Genomic DNA, 25,998 nt, shown 5'->3' with positions numbered 1-25,998 from the left:
TTTTTTTTTAATTTTATAAACTTTATTTAATAATAAGGCAATAAAATAATTTACTTTATAGCAGACAATAAAGTCTATTATAAAACAAACTGCCTTTTATAACGTATAATTTATTAAAATAGTCCTTTTTCAATAAAAATTCATAAAATTAATGAATAAATTATTCATTTATTTATTTATTACTAAAATTTTTTGGTAATTCTTTTATACTATAGAATTACCTTCCCTCTACATTATGTCCCCCCCAAAAAATTAAAATAAATAAACAAAAAATTAACAATAGAAGATTAAAGTATATAAACATTTCTCGTAAATTTACTTATGTTAAACAAGAAAATAAAATAAGCAAATAATAAAATTCTTAATAGAATTTAAACCATCAATAATAAAAATTAGAATAAATAAATAAATAAATAAATGATAAAATTAAATGTAAATTTTTGTTACTTTTTTAAATTAAATTTTAAGTAAAATACGCGCTTATAAAAGACAATAAAAATTAATAAAATCATATAAATTAAATTATAAAATTGTTAAATTTATTATTTTTTTTTATTATTGGTAAAATATTCTTCGAATCAAAGTAGTCATTGAATAAAATATTTTTATATATCAACAGTAATGAATGAGATAAAAAAAAATAGAAAAACACCATTTTTTCCAGGTGAATTCCCATAATAGTTAATGTATTATTAATTACACACACACATATATATATGTATAAGCTATAAATATTGAATTAATAATAAGATAAAAGCTAGTTAATATACAAAGCATATAAAGCACGAGCTCCCTCTATATGAAGTGACGTCACATAGAGGAAACATCGCAACATTTCCAAGTGCAGCCAGCTTAGATAAAGTAAAGCAAAGCTGCCAGTCAAGTTAACATCTACAATTATCAGGTAAGTTTATAAAAAATATAAACTCTTCTGTTTTAAATAAAATAAAAAATTCATGTACATGTATTATTAGCTATTATAATCAAATAAAAATTCTACACTATTTTAAACCCTCCCCTCCCCATCTTTTAAAATATTTCGTGCAATTTTTTTTTATCGCTATAATATATAAGGACGTTACAATTTTTACGTTCCTTTTGGACATTAAATTAATCTTTAGATATATATATTTTTTTAAATATTAAATAATAAATATCTTGTAGAAGGTTTTTTTTTTATTTCCCCCTTTCCTTTTTCCTTTAACTGTCTCTTTTATGTGATATGTCAATAAATACAGTTCTATCCGGAGGATACGATTTATGTTTGGAAGAATTTTATTTATTTATTTTTTTTTTCGTCTACAGTACGAAAACATGTAATGAAATTTTTAAATTTTAATTTAGATTTTCTTTAAATTTATTAAAAAAATTTTTTTCTAACTTTTTAGTAGAAAAATTAATAAATGTTATCGTCAAAAAGTGTACTTTACTTTATGTTCTTCTGTAACGAATTAAATGTATCTTGTAGGAGCATGAAAAGATGTTTTGTTTTCTTAAATAAATTAATACTATTTATTAGCTGTTGTAACTAAATTTTAAGAGGGTAACCCATTAGAAAATCTTTTTTTTTTTTTACTTCCAGAAAGTCTCTAAAAAGCTAAAGAAATAAGCATCGAGCGACTTGTTGAATTTATTGATCGTTGCAAGATCTTAGCATTAAAAGTCATAAAATGACTATATAGATTTGTTTAATATTTAAATAAACGTGTGTTATATTTTTTTTAAAGATTAAAAATTATCCATTAATAAATCGATAAGCTCCCATAATAATTTTTTTTTTAATTTAATTTTTACGCCGTTTAATATTCAGCGAAAATTTCTTGTTTATTATATAAATCTCTCGTTTCTTTCTTAAAAACTAAAAATAAAATCGTATATACACCTTTACATTTATGTGTGTATAGAACGTAATTTACATTCATTTTAGAGCTTAAGTTACAATATATGAGACAATTACCCCTTATCAAATAATAAAGCTTCGCATGTATAGTTTATAATGTTTAAAAATTATGTAAAATTTANATATATATATATATTTAAAGCCATTCTTATTACATTAATCTCTATATAACAGCGATTTATTAAGGGAATAATAAATATTTAATAATAAAAAGTAAACATTTCAATTGTTATAAAAGAAAATATCAAGAAATCTGCCTATCTTTTTATAATATTTTAATATTACATAATACAAATTTCAGAGAAATTTTTACGTATAAATTTAATACAAATTTCACAGAATTTTTTTTCTCAGCTGAATCAATATTTTTATGTTGATTCAGCTAACGAAAAATCTGCTTAATATTTTAATTATGTTATTTTATGATGAAAACTTATAATTTATTATCTGATATAAGTATAAAATTTATATTTATTTATATAATTATATATTTCAAATTAAAGTAGAAATATTCAAATTTATTAATTAAATTGAAGAATAAGTATGTATTTATTGTAAATATTTCCACAAAGAAAACGTAAATTTTTAAATTATTTATATATAAAATTTTAAGCATTTAAAACATTTTTCGTTTACTTTAAATTGTGCTTGAAGTAAACAGAAAAATGGAACCTTAAATAGAAGAAATATAATATATAAAAATATAAAGTTTCGATAATATAGTTTAATTGGGATAATATTATATAAGAGTAATAAAATAAACTTAACTTTTTTCCAATGACAAGACAGTTCTTTCAGTTGGTTAAATCCTTCGGTTCTTTCTTTTTAGGATCAATAACAACACCAAATGGTATTCTATGATATCTGCAACTGAAGGAGAATAGTTGTAGCAGAAAATTTCTTGTTTAGATAAGACAATGTAACCTTTTTTTGGTCACTTCTGTAATTGAAACAAAGCTGGCCACACTTACATAAAATACAATTTCTATTTCCATATATGTTCTTTTAAAAATTCGCCTAGTTGTCGACCTTTAAATCATAAAAATGAACGAAAAAGTTTGTTTTTGTGTTTAAACAATGTAAGTATTTTATTTTTAAATATAGCCATAGATTATTTATAACACAAACCTTAAATACAATCTGAAATTAGCTAATTGTGTAGAGCCCTAATATGACAGGAACCCGTAAAAAATTTGTAAATTAAATAAATAAAATTTAAAGTGTATAATATGTCGCATGATTATACTAACATTACGAGGGTCCAACGATAAGTTTAACAAGTGAATTTATTGATTCTTTTTTGAGTATTCGGATCGCAAGTTTTGCTTAGGGCCAATTTAATTGGCATACCTATATGAATACTACTAAATACCAATTACGGCTAATCAGAAGAGACCCTGAAGAACATTTGTAACAAGTTACTTAGTTCACGTAATACTTCTGTATTAAAAACAATAATAAAAAAATATTATTTTTGTCATATTTTTTAATACAAGTAATACAATTTTTAATGCTATTTTATTTATTTTTTGTTAATTGGAATCATGTTGTGTTTTATATTAGCAAATAAATTATAAAATAAACTTTATCACAATTAATTACTTACATTTTTTTTTTAAAGCAATTACAATTTGACATCAATAGATACTTTTATTATTGCTTTCATAATTCTATTATTTACTTTTTCTCTTTCATTACTTAGTAACAATTCTTCAAATGATCTTAGAAAGATAGAGTTTTTTTATCCATAATTTTTCAATAAGATGGCGACGTTTAAGTCATTCTATGTCAGTTTTATGATGCTCTATTTGAATTATTAATTCAATTATTTTTAAACTTTATTACTCATTCATTATTATTATTTTGTTTTTATGCTTACAAATATAGTGCTTACTACATTCCTCTTCAGATTATCGAAATTATTTATCAATTTTGTCAATTGGAACTTTATTCCATATGTTTTAAGCAGAGCCTTAGGGTCCTGGTACCCCAGAAAAGCTGAATTTCGACATCTTTTTAAAGTATAGTAACTTATTTATTTATGTTTTATAGCAAGAAAAATGAATACTATATGCAGTAAATGTTCACATCAGAAATTTTCTTATTTTAACTGTGCCAACAAAAGACCGAGTGGATAAAACTAATGAAAACTTGCGGGTTCGTGTCTCAACGATCTGGCCGCATGGAGTTTTTTGGGTTTTATTCACATGGCTAATATCTACACAGAGCCAATTTCTCATAGAAAATTTACCTGGGAAGTATTCTCATCTTGCCTTGCCTTAGTATCTCTGACCCTACGTCAATTAATTCTATATCAATTCCATATTAAAAGAGAAAGTTGTAAATTTGGCATGAACTACATAATCATCTTGTTTAAAATTTTGATTATTCATTATTACAAAAGTATCACCGAATTAAAGAAGCAAATAAATAAAAGAATTATGAAAGCTGCAATAAAATTGTTTATTGATTTAATACCTAGTCTTTTTAATTGCCAATAAATATATGTTTAAGAATCGTACGTTGATCGTGAAGAAACTCTATTTAAAACTCTCATGGTGTTCGAGAGAAACTTCCAATACATTAATAAAATAAAATAGAGTCACTGTATAACACAATTCTTTATAGTTCTACATGTATTTATTGTATTACGAGATTCTTTTATGTTTTGTGTGTATATGTATATAAAATATAAAGATCCTATTGTATATCTAGGCTTGCGTTATAATATGTTGTTTATCAGTAATTTATAACCCAAATCGTTTCTATTACGAACCAAAACCCGCCCGAAATGGGCAAAATTAAGACCATCAATAGCTCACTGTCCATTGTGTTAATGCAACATCAAAATAATCCAATTTAATAAATAAAACAAATGATTTATCTATTGGTTTCTAAAGGAAAAAATGAAATAAACGACTTCGATTATAGAAAGAATTATTATATCATCATTTATGTAAGGAGATTTCGATATACTGTATAGGCTATATATTGTATAATCCAAAGTTACATATCATCAAAATTGTTTTCTAAATTGCTATAATATTAATAAAATATTAGATAAACATCTATCTATATTATTTAATAATCCTTACAAAAGTATGTGAACATATATGAGAGTCAAGTAACATTGTTAAAAGACTTTGACCTTTGTAGAAATCATTACGTAATATGTATTAAATTAAAAAAGTTATCAGAGGTATACTTATATCTTCAATAAATTGTACATTATAAAATATTTACATATTTTTATTTAAAAGTATAATATATATATTCAGTTCTAGTGTTGCCAGCAAATTATCTCCTCTAGGTTTTCCGGTCTGTTTCTTCATTTTAGGTCCTTGTAACTCATTATATATATCTTTACTAGATTTTATATACCTTAAAAGATATTGTTTTATTTGGAATAGATATAGAGGGCAGGTTATACTAACCTGAGAATCCACTAGACTAACCTGCATACCAATCCGCACAGGCTAACCAACACATACTATAACACAAGCGTAGATAATACTTGGTGGGTATGCCAGCCGGATGGCCGATGTGGTTACTTCGTCAGTCTATCGCTCTGAGGGACCCGGACAGAATCAACGCAGTAAAACCTTCAGGAATTTTTCGAGGATGTGTCTCAGATATGTTGAGCCCCGTCCCACTCGGCTTCTTCTTTATAGGTCTGGTCGAACTCACAATAGACCTGAAAAAAAACCCTCTTAATATCTATAAGTGAGAAAAACTCTTGGGTGAAAACGAAGATTTTTAATTATTAATGAACATGATGGCTATTTTTATTATGACGTTCAGTATTTATAGTACAAAACGTTTAAAACACATTTTATGCGACAAGTGTTGATAGCAAGGATTGCGTAAAATAAAGCCGAATATTGTACATAATAATTTATAAGCTATCACAGATAACACAAACACGTATAAACTCATAAATATATATCAGTTTATATGTACTGTACATATATATATAGAATAAAATAAAATAAAAGTAAAAAGAAAAAGAAAAAAAAAAAATAAAAACTTTCAGAATAAATATTTCTATTATTAGTTTTTCTTTTTACAAATCTCTATCTATTTTTAAAAATCATTCTGTCTTTCAAGATAAACAATTTAAAAGTAAAACGTTTATTGAAAGGAATAAGGAGACATTATATCTTAAAATGATTTTATGTTGGATATTGGTATTGGGATTTTTTTCATATCCCAAAAGACAAAACAATTTTACCATTAAAAGTGTTCTTGTAGATAAAATTCAAGCTATTTCTCAATGTTTCGAACGATAAATGTAATCGTTCGTGTAATTTGCTGTAGAAATAAAGTTTTATCAGTCACCTTAATTATAATGTATCCTTTATACAGCTTCAGCATCTTAGCAATACCGGAAAATAAGTTTAAATCGAAAAAGATTAGTTACTGAAACATATTTGGTTCTATTGAGCTATGAAACATATCTTGATGTTTCTTCTTCTACTCTGTCTACTTCTTGTATTATATAAAACATAAAAAAAAATAATCGAAAAATAAAAATTCTTTCGTTAGAATCATAGCCTTTAGCGTATTTACTTGCTTAACTGAATTTTATTAGTATCGAGTAGAGCAGCCTCACAACTTAGCAGATAGGAATCTTGGAAAAATCAATGAACTTTTTAGGAATCTTCGAATTTGTTCCTCATCATAAAGTGTTCCTAATGATAAAAGTTTAAAAAGAATTTATATATAACCAGAAATTTCATGTGTTTCGAATAGATTTTATCTGTTAAATAAATAAACATTTATTTCATCTCATTAAACGTGAATTAATATATCAAAAAGAATAGTTAATTTTATTTTCTTAATTATAATTTAAAGAAATAAAAATAAAATCACTAATTAATTGAATTAAAATTTCTTATTTTTAAAGTTAATTAAATATACTTTTTTTTTTAAATTAAAAATGCCGCGAGATTTCATAATTTATGGTGAAACTTCGATTTAGCGCTTCTTAAAATGGCACTAAATTAAGTGAAGTATCTTTACTTGTGTGTTCAGTGACTTTATTTGATAATAATAATATTATTTGATAATTTACAAATATTGAAAGGTTCTAAAATAAATGACCCAGAGCAGTATAGGAGCGCGGGAGAGAATTCATATAATTACAGTCTAGAAAAATCACTTTATATAATTTTAAACGAATAAAGAAAGGGGGGAAAGGAATGTAATAAACCGAGAACGTCACGTCTGAAGAAAGGATAGAGGAATTGGATTGGATTAATGGAATAAGGCAGCTCAATACATGGGCTATCTGCGAAGGTGAATGCTTCCCGGGAGAATTTTTCACGGGAATCTCGCCCTATTTAGGTGTTAGATACGCGAAGAAAACACGGATAACTCCAAGTTGTCAGGCGCAAACCCGCGATCAGTGTTCAGTGGTTTCATCCACTCGGCCACTGGTGACAAAGGATCCTATCCACCAGGCTCCATGATAACTCTAAACGGCCCTGAAAGTTTTCTTTTTATTATTTATACGGAAGATTCGTTTACAAGTATCAATTCATCGGCGTTTTATGAGAAGGATGACGATATTTAGGATACTATATCGAGGTTTGAATTCATTCTAATGCTAGAAATGTATCATATGTATGTTTTAATTGTTTCTTAAATAAAGTTTTGTTTAAAACTACTTAGAATACCGCTATATCGAAGTTCGAAGTGTATCATTTTTTAATGATCAAAATCAGGTAATTTATCTTTTCGAGATATATATATATATATATTCATATATTTACATAGTACAGTACATTTTATATTACAATATATTTATATGTATTAGAAAAAAATATAAGTAAATAAATCATAGACATATTCCTAATCAGTCCTTTTCTTTATTGTGCAAATAGTTTTTATTTTTTTATTTTTTCATTTAGTTCCATTGGTTGCTGCAGCAGCAAAATATTTCTTAAAAGAATTCTTTCCAACAATTCTCTTAAGATAAGATAAATAAAAGTTTTGTTGCAGTTTTGAACAATTGTTCATAAATTGATTAATTTGATAAAAATATAATTCAATATTTTGTTATCAGAAAAGTTGAGTGTACATTAAAACTATGCTCTAAAGTATTTTCTTTCCTTTTTTTTAAAAAAAAATAATAAAATAAAATCAATTTTAAAATTCAATATTCATACATTATCCACAGTTTCAAAATATACTTTAACAAAAATTTAGATTTTATTTTTTATTTATAATTATATTTTTTAATTCCGTTTACATTTAGAAACAAAAATATATTTAAAAAGAAATTTGCTGTCAAGTAAATTTTCGAAAATAAATTTTAACAAAAAATAAATATTTAATAAACTGTTAAGAACTTTGCTTTAATATTAATTTAAGAATTTTATTTTATTTTATTATACGAGAAAAATAAATTTTTTTATAAGTAACGTTAATTTTTTTTTAAATATCGCCCCTAATTCTTATAATAAAAATACAGTCGACCCCCCTATAACACTGTTGATAATTCCGTTTTATATGAATTCCATGTTGTACGAGTCACTTAGATTTTACAAATACGTGAGCCGTTCACAGCCCGGCACACGTATTTGTAAAATTTAAGTGACTCGTACAACATGGAATTCTTATAAAATGGAATTATCAACAGTGTTATAGGGGGGTTGACTGTAGTTCAGTTTGGCAGGAAGGGGACGAGTGCTGCAACGCCACAGCTTTAGCCAGAAATTTAAATTTACCGACTGGAACACTTTCAGTTAACCGATGGTTTGGTTGATCGGTATTAGGATAATCAATGCTCTACTGTAAATTAAAAATTGCAACTTGGCATTGTGACAATGTACAATAAATAATTCCTCGTCTTCAGTTTATTTTTGTATTTGCATTTTGTANTTCTTTATGCACGAACCAAAAATAAATAACATTGCTGATTTATAGGTCACGAAAATGACCCTTTTATTTTAATTATAAAACTTTTTAACTTTAACAGTTGTTAGTTTGGATTCAAATTACGTTCATTTAGTTATAAATGATGTTCTGTTATTAAGGTTTGGCTTAAAATAGCGAAGTTACTCACAAGTCAGTCAGAAATAGCTGATATATTCTTTACACAATCAACTTTGGTAGCGCCAATTAATATTTATGGAGAATATCCGTTCATAAGAATTCATTTTTTCCATGAATATTAGAAAATCTTCAGTGTTTGTGAATATTAAACGTACGATTTTGCATTGCAAACGACATTGTTTAGCAAAATACGTAACTTTTAAGAACCAAATTCAAGTTTGTGTATAAATCTCATTAGTATATACAACTTTTAATGTTTGAAATATTGTAGAAGGGATCCTTGATGCTATTGCATTCCTAGTCTCTTTATGTTTTCTTCTGACACGACGCTCACAGTTTATCATATTTCTTTTACCTCTCTTTATGCGCTTGGAATTAAATAAACTAATTTCCTAGACTTTCTGTAATTAAAATCTTATTATACAGATTTCCAATTCGTATTTTTATACAGACCGAAGTCTCGGGGTTATAGATCTGGTTTCCCTTCCTAAGCCCTGGTACCACACTCGATTCAGTTCCAATTTCACAGGTGAACAAATTCTTTTTTTCTTTCATTCTCTTACATTTATATCTTATATTTAATTATCCTGAATAAATATCTTCTTTGGTTTTCCACCGACTAGTGGAGGAGTGGATAACACTATTGAATACTGGTAGTTGGTCGTGAGTTCGAACCTCACTAAAGAGCTAGCCGCGTGGAATTTTTCGGGTTTTCTTCACGTGTCTAACACCTAAATGGGGCCAGTTTCCCATAAAAAACTCCTCTCAGAGACACGTGTGTTGCGCTGCCTTAAACCATTAATTACTAAATCTTTAGTTTCTTCTCTCATGATCGAAATTCGAACGTACTGTACATACTGTACAGTACGTTTCATAGCAATATTTCAAAAATTATTCCTAATTCTTATGTATTTTTCATTGATAATATTTATAGCAACTCTCCTTCCTTTACATTTATATCCAATTCAGAATAATCTGGCTTTTCTTTAATTTTTTTTTCCTTTTATTATTGAGTTTATTGTACCTAAATACATGGGTTCTATTATCACATATATTCTATTTCAATCATTATCTGTAAATATTTCTTTTCCATTGAATCTCTTTCATCATTATCTAACATTTTCTCAATCTTTTCTTCATTCTCCTTCATTAAATTACTTTAATCTAATTGTAGAATATTGGAATTACTTTTTCATATTTTGTTAAATATGGTTTATAACTAATATCGTATANATAGAGTTAAAGTTTTCAATGAAAATGGTGTTTCTGTAAACCCGTTTTTCAAGGAAATGAGTTTACAGAAACACCAAAAGATATCCTGACATATGGTGAGAGATTTTATTATTTTGTCTATGTGGCTTTTAAATGTGAGCCTGTTATCCCAAATTATGCCAAGGTCATTAACCAAAGAAATGTATTTAATATTGCATGTGTTAATAGTGAGTGTAGGTTGAGGAATATTGCACAATAAAGAGTAGTTCATGATGATAGTTTTCTGTGGATTGATTTTTAAATTGGCTTTAGCAAGAAGAGTTGTAAGAAGATGCAGAGGTTATGGAAATGTATCAGGATCATAATTAATTAATTTGATATAATTTTGAATTATGTCACTGTGAAGAAAGTGAAAAATATAACAGGGAAAAGAAGCCGTGGAAAATCGATCGAATCGAAGAGAAACGTAAGATAAATTTGTTGTACTGCTAGCAAGTCACTTATAAGTAATGGAGGCTAGAAGCATAAAAGAACATACGCTGTTTGTAGATTTACAGAAAGAATAAGGAATTCCATTTGAAACTAGAAAGTCACTTAAATGAATTAAAAGAATTGATAGAAGAGAAAAATGTCCATGCTTAAGAATAAAAATAAAAATTGGCAAAATTGTAGAGGAGTTGAAATCAAAATAGTTTATTATTACCCAAATAAATCAGATTATATTATAGATATATAGCAACATCATCGAGTTGAATCAAAAATTAATAGTTTTAAATCAGAGCAATTCACGATCTCTTTACAGTGTCCTCCTAAATAACCTCGTAAAAACAATACATACTTATAGAAGAATATTCCCCATAAATATTAAATGTAAATTGCTAAATTTACGATTTCGCATGGAAAACGACATTGTTGTTACCAAATTGCTTAGCTATCAAACTTCCAAACTCCAACTTCTGATGATAATTCATTACTAAATATAATGCTTATTGTTTAACGTATTTCAGTTAAGCTCCATACTCGGTTTAGTGCCAATTTCATAGAGAAACAAATGGTGGTATTAAAACGAAGTTTGACTGTATATATAGCTATATATGTACGTGTGTTGCGTGCATATGCATAAGGAATATTCTCGATAATAAATTTTAATTAATAATATACAAATTTAAATGTTTCTTATAAACTTTCTTTCTTTATCTCGTAGAGTAAAACAAGAGAACTGAAAGTGTAACTTAATTAAGAAAACTTTAAGAGTAATTTTGATTCTTAAAATAGAGAAAAAAAAGAGGAAAGAGATTGGAAATTTTCAGTAATACAAAAAGGATTTTAAAAAAGGAATACAGAAGCACAAAATAATCGAAAAGTAATTTGAAAGAATAACATTTAAAAACTTAGAAAGAAATGAGAAAATTGATGAGTCAAATAGAGAAAACCTGCTAAATATTCTATAGTATAGACAATTTTAAATTCTATTTTAAAAAAAAATTAATTGAAAGATTATACAAAGTTTAAAATATTGAAAAGCAATTTAAATAACTTATAAAACTGAAACTATAAGAGAATTGTGTACGTTAATATATCTTCTATCGAAGGTAGATACAGTCGACCCCTATATAACACTGTTGATAATTCCGTTTTATATGAATTCCATGTTGTACGAGTCACTTAGATTTTACAAATACGTGAACCGTTCACAGCCCGGCATACGTATTTGTAAAATCTAAGTGACTCTTACAACATGGAATTCATATAAAACGGAATTATCAACAGTGTTATAGGGGGGGTCGACTGTATAGCAAGTGACAACAATCGAAAATAAAAATGATAAGAAATTAATTTTAATAATTGTTTCCATATAATTTTGATAATGCTTCGGTCTAAGAAAATCCAATGCGATTATTAGAAATGCGAAACTTTGAAATATATAAGAGTTGACGACGTGAAATTTAATATGATTCGCTTTGAGTTTTCTAACACATATTGAAAAATACAAAAATATCGATTTATTTAAAAACTTACAATTATTATTTATCAATAGTTTTATATCCTTATAATAATTTTAAAATATGATACCTTAAAATATAATATTTTACATCTTAAATTACACTGTTCAAAACAACTAGGAGTTAACAATAATAAAGGTTCAGGCTGTCATAGGAATTGATGGTTTTGTTTTATGTAAAACTAACGTTTAAATAAATAATACACTTTGATAAACTATTTACAATAACTTTAATAAAGTTGTTGTAAATAATCTCATGACAAAGTATTTTATTTCTAGTAGAATATGCGATATCTCGCAAGTGTTAAAGCAGGAACCCTTCTGATATGATTATCCAGGAATGTTTAGTGAATAACATTGCATCTAATTCCTTAATATTAAATCACATTTACAATATTAATTTTGCTTAGTGTGAATTTGATACAGCAATATACACTATAATTATTGTAAGTAATGTATTTTGAAACATTCTAACATATTATTTATTTTCTCCAGAATAGAACATGAATTTCTGGAATAATTTATGCGAATTTTTAATAATTTTTATATAGACCATTAGGTTTCAATCATAAGATTAAAGCCGCATATTTTTACAAATCACTTCACTATTAATCAATATAAAATATGTATAAAATAATTAAAGATAAGAGCCTTAAATTTTTTTTTTAATATTGCTTTTAATTGACGTACAAAAAGAAATGTTAAATCGTGTAAAAAATAGAAAGTGACAAAGATTATTTTAGATTTAAAATGATTACTCAGCGTGCTTATATTCTTTTTTTTTTTTAACTATGTGACAGATATTATATTAATGTATCTGATCGTAACTAAATTCAATATAAATGCAGTGTCATTAACTTAACACATTAGCTTCAAGGTTAAACTCGCTATCTTTTAGTGCTGACGATTATTATCGGTTCAAATCGTGTTCTAACATTCAATATTGTTATTATTATCTAAAGACAAACATTGTTTATTATAAGTATAATAAATTATTACGAGAGATTATTATTTTACAATTATTTGAACGAGATCGTTATGTAAACTATTATATTTTAATTAAACGTATTCTTTAATAATTATTAAAGAAAATTGAATAAATTTGTAAAACATGCAAGAATAAAATTATATTGATTATCTTTTAAGTTCTATCACAAGTTTTGCTTCTGTAATATCAACTTACCGGAAACTTTTAACTGGTTCGATGCACTTGTATTTTTCTATTGACAGAAATTCGAGAAAAATATTTGTTGTCACTATCACAAATACAAGAAAATTTGATAAATTTATACTTAAAAGAGATTATTATAAGAAAAAATGATATAAAATGAACATTTTTACATTATAAAGCGTCAAATAATTGTCAGATTTAATGCTTGTTTTCGTAAGGTGAATGCTTATGTAAATGTGTAATTTGTTTTAATAACTCGTCAAAATTCAAATATTGTTTAAATACAGTAAATTTTTGATATACATATAGTGAATAAGTTTATTGGTTTATGCTATTTCTTTATGTATTAATATATAGTATTAATATATTTTTCTACAAACTATATTTAAAGATTCCTCATTGAAGAAAAATGTGAGTATGATAGTAAATAAATTTTTAAAAACTGTATAAAAGGTATAAAAATTAACTTCATTTTCTTTAATTAAAGAAAACAAATTTTACATCTTATGCCAGTGATATAAATACACTGGCGTAACGGTAGATACTGCTTATACATATGTAATATTTTTTTATAAATTTACTGATTGTTATGTAGTGTGTGGGATATACACTAAATTACTACTTTTAATAAAAACAATCGAATATCTTAAATAAAAATATGAATGTTTACAAGATTATGTATGAAAACTTGCTTGACTGTAGTGTTTAGTTTCAAGCAGGCAAGTAATTTCTAAAACTAATGTCAACACTTTTTTCACTGTAGATAAGTACTGTACACTAAGTATTGGCTTCTACACGTCGAATAGACTATCATTTGCTATGTTCTCCGCTTAAAATATTAATATTATTATAATAAATAAAAGATACATTTATATTTTTTATGAATTAATATGTTATAATAGGAGTCAGTAAGCTAAATTTCATTTTTTAAATAAAATAATTTCTTAGAACAAATATGACATAGGCAAATAACTTGAATATATTTATTATTGTAAATAATAATCCTTTTAGTCTCTGATCATATTTAGAATATATTTGATAATCAAAACATTTTAAACTAAAGTTGATATGAGTTTAAAGGATTCAACAATATATGATTTGATGAAATTTCAATTGAATTAATAAGTATTAAGCTTACTTATTGTATAGTTTAATTCTTATTAATTTAATTTAAGATTTTAGAAAGTCGTAAATGTAAATTATAACACAACTATTATATTATATCTGACAGTTATACATTATAATTCAAATATAGGTTAGTAAATTTGAGAGTTTTAAGAATTCATCAATCTCTAGGGAAATTAAAATATCAGAAAAGATGAATTAATGTTTAAACAATCTGTTTACATTATAATTCTTGAAGCAGAATTCAGAAATTAGTACTTTTTGACATGAGATAAGCAGTGTGTAGTCTACAAGTTAAAATTTCATGAATTCTGTCGTATACTATTTTTATATTGTTTTGGCAGATATTACAGAAGAAGTTTTATTTATGATTTATTGAATAATTTATTCTTAAATCTATTATTATTATTATTAAATTGAATTTATTAAGTTTATATCAAATCTGTTGTCTTCACAATTAGGTAATATTTCTGAAGAGAATAGATTTGATATAAAACTAATTAAATAATAAAGTAATTAGTGAATTCACTAGGGTTAATGGAAGTACAAACCTCATCAGCTGACCCCATCAGAAGGAATGACACAAGAATGACTAATTTTCGTGCAGTGTTTCATCAAAAATTTATTATTTAAAAAAAAAAAAATATATTCTTGTAGTCAAAATAATGCTATCCGAACCGGTTAACCTAGTTAATAAAGAATTGAATTTTATAACATTTATTTCTTAAAAGTATGGAAAGGTTATATAAAAATTATTAATTACTTTTATTCATTTTTTCTGCTTATTTTATCGTGTATATTGTATTTATTTCTTTTACACGTACATGGAAATGCCATTGGGCAAAAGATTTCCAACCCCAAATAATAGATTTTTACTTGGTATTAAATTTTGGAGAATTTGTATATAGTTTTTTTTTTTTTAATATAATGATTTTATACAGACAAAATATATTATAGATAATGACGATTTTAAATTATAAAGTTAGGGTAATTATTTATAAAGATTAAAATTACCCTAAACACTATAAGACTCTGTAATATGTTAGCTTTATTTGGCTGCAATTTGAATAAATTATAGACCGTCCGTCGTCCGTCTGTCTTTCCTTACTCTTGAGGATGGTGTTAGACAAATGAAATTCAAGAGCATATATGGAAAATTAAGAGCAGGAGGTCCCGATTAATTATATACAATTATTTTTATTTTTATTAATTATTTCAATTCAAAAATCCCCCCCCCGAATAGAGTTACATAAATGACTTGCATGACTCCGTTGTTAACAGGAAAAATATGATATACAGGGGCATAAATTTAACTTAGATCCGAACTTTCCAATCGATTTTCATTATTGAAAATTCTGATATATTTATATTAAAAAATTTCGAATGAAAATAAGGATTTTTGTATGTAACTGTTCATAAGTAGCAATAAAGAAAAAGTTACAAAAATTTTATATTGATTTTGATAAATGAAAGGAAAGGAAATTGTAACGTCGAGTGTAATTTTGTGGATAAATCAGTACTGCATTTGACTGGGTGGCATTTCAAGTATGCAGTTAATAATATATTAGCAGAAGAAAATCGTGTAGCAGGAAGGAGGAAGAAAAAAAATTTGAAAAATTTTTGTATTGTAATCATTCGAGCGTATTATTACATTTTTTTACGTTTATCGATTTATTTTTAAAACAATAATGATAATAAAAATAAATTATAAAATTACAAAATAAATAAATTAGATTTTATTGAAAAAAAATAAATTTTTTTAATACTGTATGAACAATTTTTCCAATTTGTTTTAAAGGATATTCATCAAATTCTTAAAAAAAAAAAAAAGAAAATAGTAATGTAATTATAATTTACTTTAAAATAACTTCAGTTTCAACATCATTAATTAAATAATCAATAAATTTTATGCAAAGAACAGTACGTTAGAGTTATACGTATAATCAATTAACAAGAATTTAATTTAAATAAAGAAAATGAATACATAACAAATAAGAAAGAGATAATCCTTTTAACTAAACACAAAGACAGGATAATTCTAACAGAATTTTAAAATAAGAAAAAAAAATTAAAAACATTTTAATTTATTCAAGAAAATCCCAATCTATTTTAAATTTTTATTGTAAAACAAATTTCATTGAATGAAAAAAAAATCAGGGAGAGGGGGGAAGGTTCTTTAGTATACCGGATGTAGATTTTGAGATGCAAATTATTTACAAGGAACAATAAACCACTATAAAAAAGTGTTTTTTTTTCTTTTTAACTTGTATTTCCCTGTTCTCCGAATACTTTTATCAAGTTTAGAACCTCGCCGCAGTGACCCTGTCAAGTTTGACAATTAAACTTGTTACAACGGGTGACGTCATAAGCGGATTTTGAAAACTGTCAAGAAACGAAAAGAAAAGGAAACTAAATTCATTTCGTAACAAGGACATCTACTTGTAGTACATTTTACTCGAAAGGTTTTCACACAATTTATACTACTTTTTCTTTTTTTTTTACTTGAGTTTTATCAAAATATTTACTTGATAATCGAAAATAAACGACTTCTAAAAGAGATATTATAGTTTAAATTTGTATTATAAATTATTTTATTTAATAAAAATGTATATATTTATTTGAAATAAACCACAATAAAGTATTACATATCTGTAGATAATTTAATTAACTTTAGAGGTTTGTATTTTGATTACAGTTTATCTATTCCTCTCTATTAATGGATATGTCTATATTCTTGTGTACAATTTACAGAGGTTTTACTGATTTAGAGTAACCATAACCCTCTCTAACTGCACTCAACTTTAAATTGAGTAAATTAGGAAGGGAAGGTACAAGTGGAATCACTTGTATTGAAACTAACAAGATTTTAAACATTCTATATTATTATATATTTTAATTATAAAATTAAAACAATCTTTTTATAATTATAAGCTTTAATATATTGAGTGTTTATATATCAACAGTAAAAATAATATACGAAATTGAAACTTGATATAAGAAACGATAGGTAAGTAAATATTTGAGAAAAATGATTATATTGCTTTTATACTGATTCGATCAATTTTAAACATATCTTTACCTAAAATATTGTTTAACTTTATAATGCTTATAACTATTTGATTGCGTTATAATCATTTTTAATCTCTTGTAAACCATTGTTAATCAATGATAACATGAATTTAAAATGATCTACTGTATGTATCAATATAATGAGGTACTATTCTGAGAAAAGGATAACTGTTGTTTGATCCTACCATTCAAGTTCTTTTTTTTTCTAATATAAAAATAGAAGATAAGAAATCTTTCTTGCACAGTATAAAAGAATGAAAAATATATTTAAAAAAGGAATTATTTATATAAAAGAAACTCACGTTCTTATTTTTTTTTAAGTGTATAAGCTTTTGTTTGCTGCAATTCTTTTTTTTATCGTGTGCCAACTTCAATACACATTTTTTAAACAGAAAATGAACCTTTTTTCCATGAAAATTGCTCTGAAAGAGTCTAGTTATTGATAATTGTGTTACTACAGTTGGCATTCAGTCCCTCATTATATTTACGGGGCTCAAAAATATTTGTTATAAATTATTTATTCCTTGGGTTTACTNGTAATATATAGGCCTATAATATATTAAAAACACCCCCAAAAAAGTAAAATTTGAGTCATCCAAATCATTCAATTTTATTTTTTTGGGGTAGGACGAATGGAGTGTAAAATTGGGGAGAAATTGAAGTTTTTAATCACTTGATTTAAATAAAGAGACAGTTCACAACCCGGCACACGTATTTGTAAAATCTAAGTGACTCGTACAACATGGAATTCATATAAAACGGAATTATCAACAGTGTTATAGGGAGATCGACTTGTATACTTTTTACACTTTCAATTACCTATTATATTGTTACTTATTTAATATTTGATACGAAAAATTCAATCGAATAATTAATTTTTTTTATAAAGTTTCGAAAAACTAATTTCTGTAATCAACGTTATGTAATATATTAAGATCAATAATAAATATTAAACAGTAAAAGAAAATTGAGTCAGATCTTAAAACAAATATAAATAGATCAATTAATAATCTTATTATAAAAGAGAATAATAGCGAATAATATGGTTGAGTGATGCATGTAATTGAAAACTTGTTAAATCAGAAATACTTAAATATGTTCAAAATCAGTTAATTACTTGATTAAAGCCAATGAAGCTAAACATTTGCAGTTAATTAAAGTATTTCTATTTCTAACAATTTTCACCAAACTTTTCNTCTTTCTAATCTAGTCTGGTGGCTTCCGGTCAACCCACCAGAGATTATAGAAGACGACGTGTTTGGCATGGGACTCGGTTGTCTTCGTATCTGTCATTGAAGTTCAGAAAAGTTATTGGAATTGCCTTACTGTGTAACGTTGCAAAAATCCCTCAAAAAGTATCACTATCTCCTAAAAGAAGTATTGTGGTTATATTTTATATGTTTGTCATTATATTGTCAAAAGTACTTGGCAAGTAATGTTGGTAGATTGCAAACATTATGTTTTACAGATTTTACTCTTCCACAAATATTTTCCTTCGGGATGAATATCATTTAGAAAAAATTTTTATAATAGTAAATAATAATATATTGTCAACTTTTAATGTAACACGGGATAAATTATTTATTAATTCGCATATTATTAATTCTACAAGCACTTTAATGCGTTAAATTTTTTAATATAGCAAGTTCATTTTAAAAAATGCTGCAAGAAAATCTTTAACGAGATATTTTCATGCAATGCTTTTGTTTGACATCGTTCTTATTTTTTTTGAAGTGTATAAGCTTTTGTTTGCTGCAATTCTTTTTTTTATCGTGTGCCAACTTCAATACACATTTTTTAAACAGAAAATGAACCTTTTTTCCATGAAAATTGCTCTGAAAGAGTCTAGTTATTGATAATTGTGTTACTACAGTTGGCATTCAGTCCCTCATTATATTTACGGGGCTCAAAAATATTTGTTATAAATTATTTATTCCTTGGGTTTACTTTCTATTTAAAAATTTTTTTTGTTTACAATATAATACAAATACAGTCGACCCCCCTATAACACTCTACGTGTGCCGGGCTGTGAACGGCTCACGTATTTGTAAAATCTAAGTGACTCGTACAACATGAAATTCATATAAAACGGAATTATCAACAATGTTATAGGGAGATCGACTTGTATACTTTTTACACTTTCAATTACCTATTATATTGTTACTTATTTAATATTTGATACGAAAAATTCAATCGAATAATTAATTTTTTTTATAAAGTTTCGAAAAACTAATTTCTGTAATCAACGTTATGTAATATATTAAGATCAATAATAAATATTAAACAGTAAAAGAAAATTGAGTCAGATCTTAAAACAAATATAAATAGATCAATTAATAATCTTATTATAAAAGAGAATAATAGCGAATAATATGGTTGAGTGACGCATGTAATTGAAAACTTGTTAAATCAGAAATACTTAAATATGTTCAAAATCAGTTAATTACTTGATTAAAGCCAATGAAGCTAAACATTTGCAGTTAATTAAAGTATTTCTATTTCTAACAATTTTCACCAAACTTTTCAAGTTTTAAAAACTTTTGATTATATATTAATAAAGTATCAACGATTTTATAAAATAATAAATTTATTTTATATTATTAAATCTTTAATTAATCTAAAGTTTTAGTATTCGTTTTTATTATTTTGCTTCTTCTACAAGAAAAAAATGTATTGAAAACTTATAATATAATTTTAATGGAAGATCGTCTTAACAATGGAAAAATCTCACAAGGTTGCTTATTCCCATTATTTCTCTCTGAATGCGCTTGAATAATTCTAAGTGTAAATATTTTCTATTACAATACAGTATAAATAAGAGGTAGGATCATCGTGTTTATCGTTTGAAAGATAGGAAGAGAAAATATTGTTTTGTTTTTATTTATTTTGTTTTCTTTCTCCTTTTAAAGATCTCATTTCTATTTTTGTTATTTTCATATTTATAGTTTGTTATTCGATTTTTCAATTAAAATTTCTTTTTCATAAAGATAAAATAAGTACTAAAATTATTATTATTATTCGTTTACTGTCCATTTAAATTAAGAATCGATAATACATTTGATAAACCCGAAAAAATTATAATATAAAAGAAAGATTTTTAATGTTTTAGAAATATACAAATAAATTTTATAATTTATTTTAAAATATTATTTTCTTTATTATATCTTTTCTATTATTTTATGTAAAAATTTAAATATGTATGATTTGTTTATCTTCTCACTATGGTATTGTTACAGTTTAAACTATTGTTACACATCAGTGGTCGAGTAGATAATACTGCTGAACACTGGTAGTTGGTTGCCTGTTGAAGCCTCACCATTTTGTTGAAGCCTCAACAAAATGGTGAGGCTTCAACAGGCAACAAACACTTAAACAGAACCATTTTCTCATAGGAATTCCTCCCAGAAAGNAAAAAAAAAATCCGTTTCCGGTTATAAAAATGTAAATAGAAATTTGCTGGGTCAAGATACCTTTTTCAATGGAAAATTTGCTTAACTTTATTAGTGTATGTTATTCACCCCCCCCCAACATTCTTCTCATTATGCATTTTTGCATAATATAAGTTTATAGATGGGAAGGAAGGAAAATAAAAATTTTTGACGCATGATTTTCTGGCGAATTTCCAAATTTTAGTTTCTTTTTCTAACTGAAACAATGAATTAACTTGTGTGATGAATTTTCGGATCCGCGAATGCGATCGAAAATTGGAAGCATTATGTTTGATCTCGAATAACAAACATTAATACTCAAGATTGATTTCCAAAGTAGGATTTACATATGATAATAATGCAAATTTTTCTTATTTCAATTTGCACACATTTCGATATATATTTATATATATATAAAAGTAACATATTAAAAAAGCTTATCGAAAAGTTTTATTTAGAAGTATCAAGTTTTTGATAAATATAAATTTTCTTTTCTTTTCTTTTTTTTTTTTTTTATTGCGACCGTATGAAAATAGAAATTTTTTTTTGATGGATTATTTTATAGATACGTTGTATTTCTTTGAAACTTATTCATAAGAATAAAATGCAAGAAATAGTTTTATGTACAGGACCGTCGAGAAGGAGATTTTTTGCCTTAGATTGAGAAAAATTTAAACGTCCGTAATGGTTCTTACTCCTATAAATAAATGCTATTTTTACCAACAATAAATTATAATATTTAAAACTGCCTTTTAGCAATAAAGAAATATTCGAAAAACAGACAAAGGTAAACTCTAACAAACAAAGGGGCCAGCTCTACTCCCAGGCCTTATACAAAAGAGGCCCTATTTATCTGTATAAGATGTTAGTAAAGAAACTTGAAAGTAGCAATATGAAAACTACAATATTTAATTTGAAATTAAGAGTGATTACGTGCTCTAAAATAGATCCATTTAAAGGCATAATGACAGTAATTATTAAATGTACATGTATTTACAATTAGCGCTTTGACATGGTTTCTAATCATTCCATCACAACAATCCAGATGAGTTGTAATTTAATTTTCACGATTTTTTTTCCCTCTATACTCGCGAGAATTTAAGAGCAAAGTAAATTATTATCCTGCCACCATATTCTATAAAAAATAAAGAAAAAAATTTGAAATCTTTCAATATCTGCCTCTTCTACAGTTGAAGACAGGAAGTGGTCAGGCAACGTCTGACCTATATTTGCTCGCNTTAAAAAAAAAAAAATAAACTCATTGCTATTATTATTAGATCGAATGGAACTCCGGCCTCCTACCATAGGCTGTATCTGTCATAAATGGTGTTAGAAATATTCATCAAACATGTAAAAGACTGATAAATTAAACAATATAAATAACTTCATGTTATTCAGAATATAAATTCATTTGTTACTTAGACGTTGCTGTTTTTTTTTAAGTAATAAACTGTTTATAAACATCATTCTCAAAAATTATTTTTGATTTAATTGTATTTATATTTACAAAATTAAAAAGAATATTGAATTTATAAATATATATACTAGTAAACATGTATATTTTCTTATTTCTTAATGTATATTTTGTATTTTCATATAAAGAAAGTAAAGTAAGTGCATATAACTATTTTAAAAATAGATATATTTAATTAAAACTTTCTTGTGTTACATGCTAAATAAAAGATTTATTTAATTATTAATTACAATTTTATAAGTGTTACTTTTAATTTACTTAAAAGTGTAGAAAATCTATTTTAAATGATATTCAAGTTTCAATTGTGATAAATTATTCAATTTAATTACAATCAAGCTGTGGAATTATCAATGACTACTTGTTTAACTCTCAGCATGCAATTCTTATTGCGGACCATCTTAATTATCTACAATCGTTTGCATGTTATTCTCTTACAAATATGAATTATTCAATGAAATTTCAAATTATAATAAATTTAATATCCTAATAAATTTGTACATTAATTAATTTATCATTTATTCCTGTATTTTTCCCCTATTTTTAATCTTTCGTTTCTTCCATCTTAAGAAACCAAAAGTCTCTTGTCCTTTGCTCTTAAACTAATTTAAAAAGAAACATCTTAATATATGAATATTTGACATGGATCACAATTATATAGCAATGGAAGATAAATAAATAAATTTAGTTACAAATTAAATGTACGTTTTAAGAATATTCGGGATTATATGTGAAGTGAAAGTAATATTTAAATGATATCTCAGTACGAATTCTTTATTTTGGTTTTTTTTTTATATTCAGTGGGAAGACTCGGTTATTTTTTTATATACAAAAATAAGAAAATTTACAAGATATAAGTTAAAAAATCATAATTGTGATATTATATACAGTATAATCGTTTTACATTGGACGTCCTTGTTCCATAAGAATGTGTCCAATTTAGACAGGTATCCAAGATATAGAGTGAGTAGTCTCTGTCCTGAAAGTATGAAAATTAATCTAGAATGCAAGAATAGTGTACCTATTCTAAGTTGTATAAAGCAAAATGTGTGTATGTGTTGAGTGAATAACATTATTAATAGCACAATCACTTAATTTTGCCTTAGCTTTAACGCTCTTTTAAATCATTATACATACTGTATTTTGAGTAGGACTAACAGTTAAATGATTGATTTAGGCTAATAATGTGGGCAATGTAACACATAGGATATTATAGAAAACTGGTACCTATTTAGATGTTAGATATGTGAAGAAAACCCAGGAAATTCCACTCGTCAACCTGCTAGTGAGGAGCGAATCCATGACCCCATTGGTCTGGTGTTCAGTGATGTTATCCACATAGCCATTGGAAGGCAATAGTCAAATAAAGGTCGGATGACAAAGGCAAATAACCACTCTGGACGATGTGAAATCGAATCCAGACAGGTCGACAAACCCAAGAAGTTTTTGGGGAGTGGTCCGTTCTGGATATGTCAGACCCTGTCCTTGCATACATCAGATCCAGGTTCACAATGGACGATCGTCCATTGTGAACCTGGCTGAGCCCACCATAGACTAGAAAAAAAAAGGCTGTGTTAGTGTACGTAGGAAACATAAAAATTTTTAAAAATTATATTCAATTACACTCAATGGCTGATGTAAGTTCAGAAATGCATTAAAACATTGATCAGACTCACACCAATAAATGCCAACTAGTGGCGAACAAAGGCCACCAATTTTTTCTCCAAAGTTACTTAGTGAAATTTGTAGTCAATTGACAGCATAATTTTTGTGTGCAAAAATGGTTAATTAATGAAGTAGCCAAAATGGCAGCCCTGGTCTTCAGGAAGAAAGGATACCTGATGCCATTGGTAGTCAGGAATATAGAAAATCTCCCAAAATGCCGTAAAAAGGGTGTTTGTCATAAATTTCCTTAACTAATAAAACCTTAAAGCAGGACACCTGTGTAGGATGACTCAACAGTTAAAAATTAAAGACAAATTTCTGAAAATATCCAACTTAAGTCACAAAAAGATGTCTTAATTCAAAGTACAGAAGTGTTCAAGATACAGAATATTATATAATGTATATGTAAAATTATAGAGATTTGTCGTGTTACATTAAGTTGTTCAAGATATAGGGTTGTCCAAATTGACAGGTTTTACTGTATATAAAATAATCTGTAATTTGCTTGAGAAAGATGGAAATACCATGACTATAAACAATATTTAATTCAGAAATAATTTTAAAATTATTATCTATTTCATATATGAAAAGTTCTTCAATGTAGGCCTATATATGTAGCTTATATACAGTATGTAGATTCAAAAAAGTTAGTTTTACTCGCCAAAAATAAATAAGTTAATTAATAAACATCTTATTCGAGAAGTAATCTTAATAAAATTGATTCAATTTATGATTTTTTGTCTTTCTGCCCCGAGGACTTTTTATCAAGCCCATTATGAGTTCGGCCAAGTCCCCACAATGGAGCGACGGGTGGTGAAGAATTCATCAGCTTAAACATGATTCTTATAAAGAATCATAAACGTACTCAACAATACGGAAAGAAATATAGTAATAGATTTATAACACAGTATCGCATCTAAGTAGAGTCGTATTGCTTCATATTTCTTTATCAAAATGCATTCAGATATAATTCAAAACATATTTTGATACCGAAAAAAACTTCAGTTTGGAAAGATTGTAGTACTTTCTGTGACAATTTTCACTTTTTAGAGATAAACTGAATGGTTAAGAAGTTTATAAAATTTCTTTAAAAAAGTTAAATTTGTTTTTCATTTAAAAATAAAAATACTTGAAGTCAAAAATCAAATATTTCTCTCACATTCTCTTACATTCTTTACATTCTCCTCTTTTTTTTGTGGGAAAAGAATTTAGAGAATGTAACAGAATGCCAGAATAACAATGTATATTTTTGAATTTGGACATCAGATATATTTTGTACAGATTGGTTCAAAACTCAGTTAACCTAGATATCTTTTAAGAGTAGTTAAAAACTAGTTTAAAACCAGTACCGTTTCAAAATGTATTAATATATCTGGTTAGTTGACTTTTTGGCAAATGTTTTTTTTTCTTATTTTTCCATATTACATTCCATATTTTAATTTCATACTTCTATACATTCTCTTCCAAAGAGAAGAATGGAGTACAGTCAGTCAATCCCCCTATAACACTGTTGATTACAGTAGATCCCCCTATAAGACGGTAGATACGTTCCGTTCTTTATGAATCAATTTTGTAGAAATCATAGTTTACGGACTACGGCTGTTTGAAAGGTTTTCTTTCATAAAATTAATCGATTCTAGACTAATTCGACTCAACATTTCCAAAATACGTATATTTTTTTTTGAAAATAATCCGTATAAACTACGTTATAAACAAAAAATTGTAGGATTGCTTACCGAGTGTTACCGTTCGACTACGCCCGTTGCTAAAGCTTGGTTTCGACGCGGAACAGCGCATCAAACCGAAGCCGCGATTTCTGATATTATTTTTCTGCGAAAACTTCGTTGACCTTTGGAGACATCCTTAATATAAATAATTTTTATGGCCGTTAAATAA

General features: G+C 26.0%; 1 protein-coding gene and 1 long non-coding RNA gene across 4 annotated transcripts in view; one reads left to right on the top strand and one right to left on the bottom strand.

The window, feature by feature from the left end:
• The first annotated feature begins 666 nt into the window (after positions 1-666).
• Positions 667-25,998, top strand: part of LOC111628182 (dopamine receptor 1-like) — a 46,515-nt gene continuing 21,183 nt past the window's right edge. The window contains exon 1 of one of the 3 annotated variants that reach the window (XM_023371924.1): positions 667-904. The gene's annotated coding sequence lies outside the window, so the exon portion shown is untranslated. Of the gene's footprint in view, positions 905-8,843; positions 9,489-25,998 lie in introns of those variants that run through there. The other 2 variants (XM_023371926.1, XM_023371925.1) reach the window with 2 other exon arrangements.
• On the bottom strand, positions 2,616-24,019 carry LOC111628184. The gene is made up of 4 exons (XR_002757131.1): positions 23,665-24,019; positions 13,357-13,429; positions 5,335-5,594; positions 2,616-2,770 (listed from the first exon to the last, which is right to left on the bottom strand). It is a non-coding gene; the product is annotated as an uncharacterized LOC111628184 (long non-coding RNA).

Source organism: Centruroides sculpturatus, unplaced genomic scaffold (assembly GCF_000671375.1).
Source record: "Centruroides sculpturatus isolate CEXI.00-Female unplaced genomic scaffold, Cexi_2.0 scaffold503, whole genome shotgun sequence".
NCBI lineage: Eukaryota > Metazoa > Arthropoda > Arachnida > Scorpiones > Buthidae > Centruroides > Centruroides sculpturatus.
The sequence above is the reverse complement of the archived record's forward strand: the minus strand, read 5'-3'. Positions and strand labels throughout refer to the sequence as shown.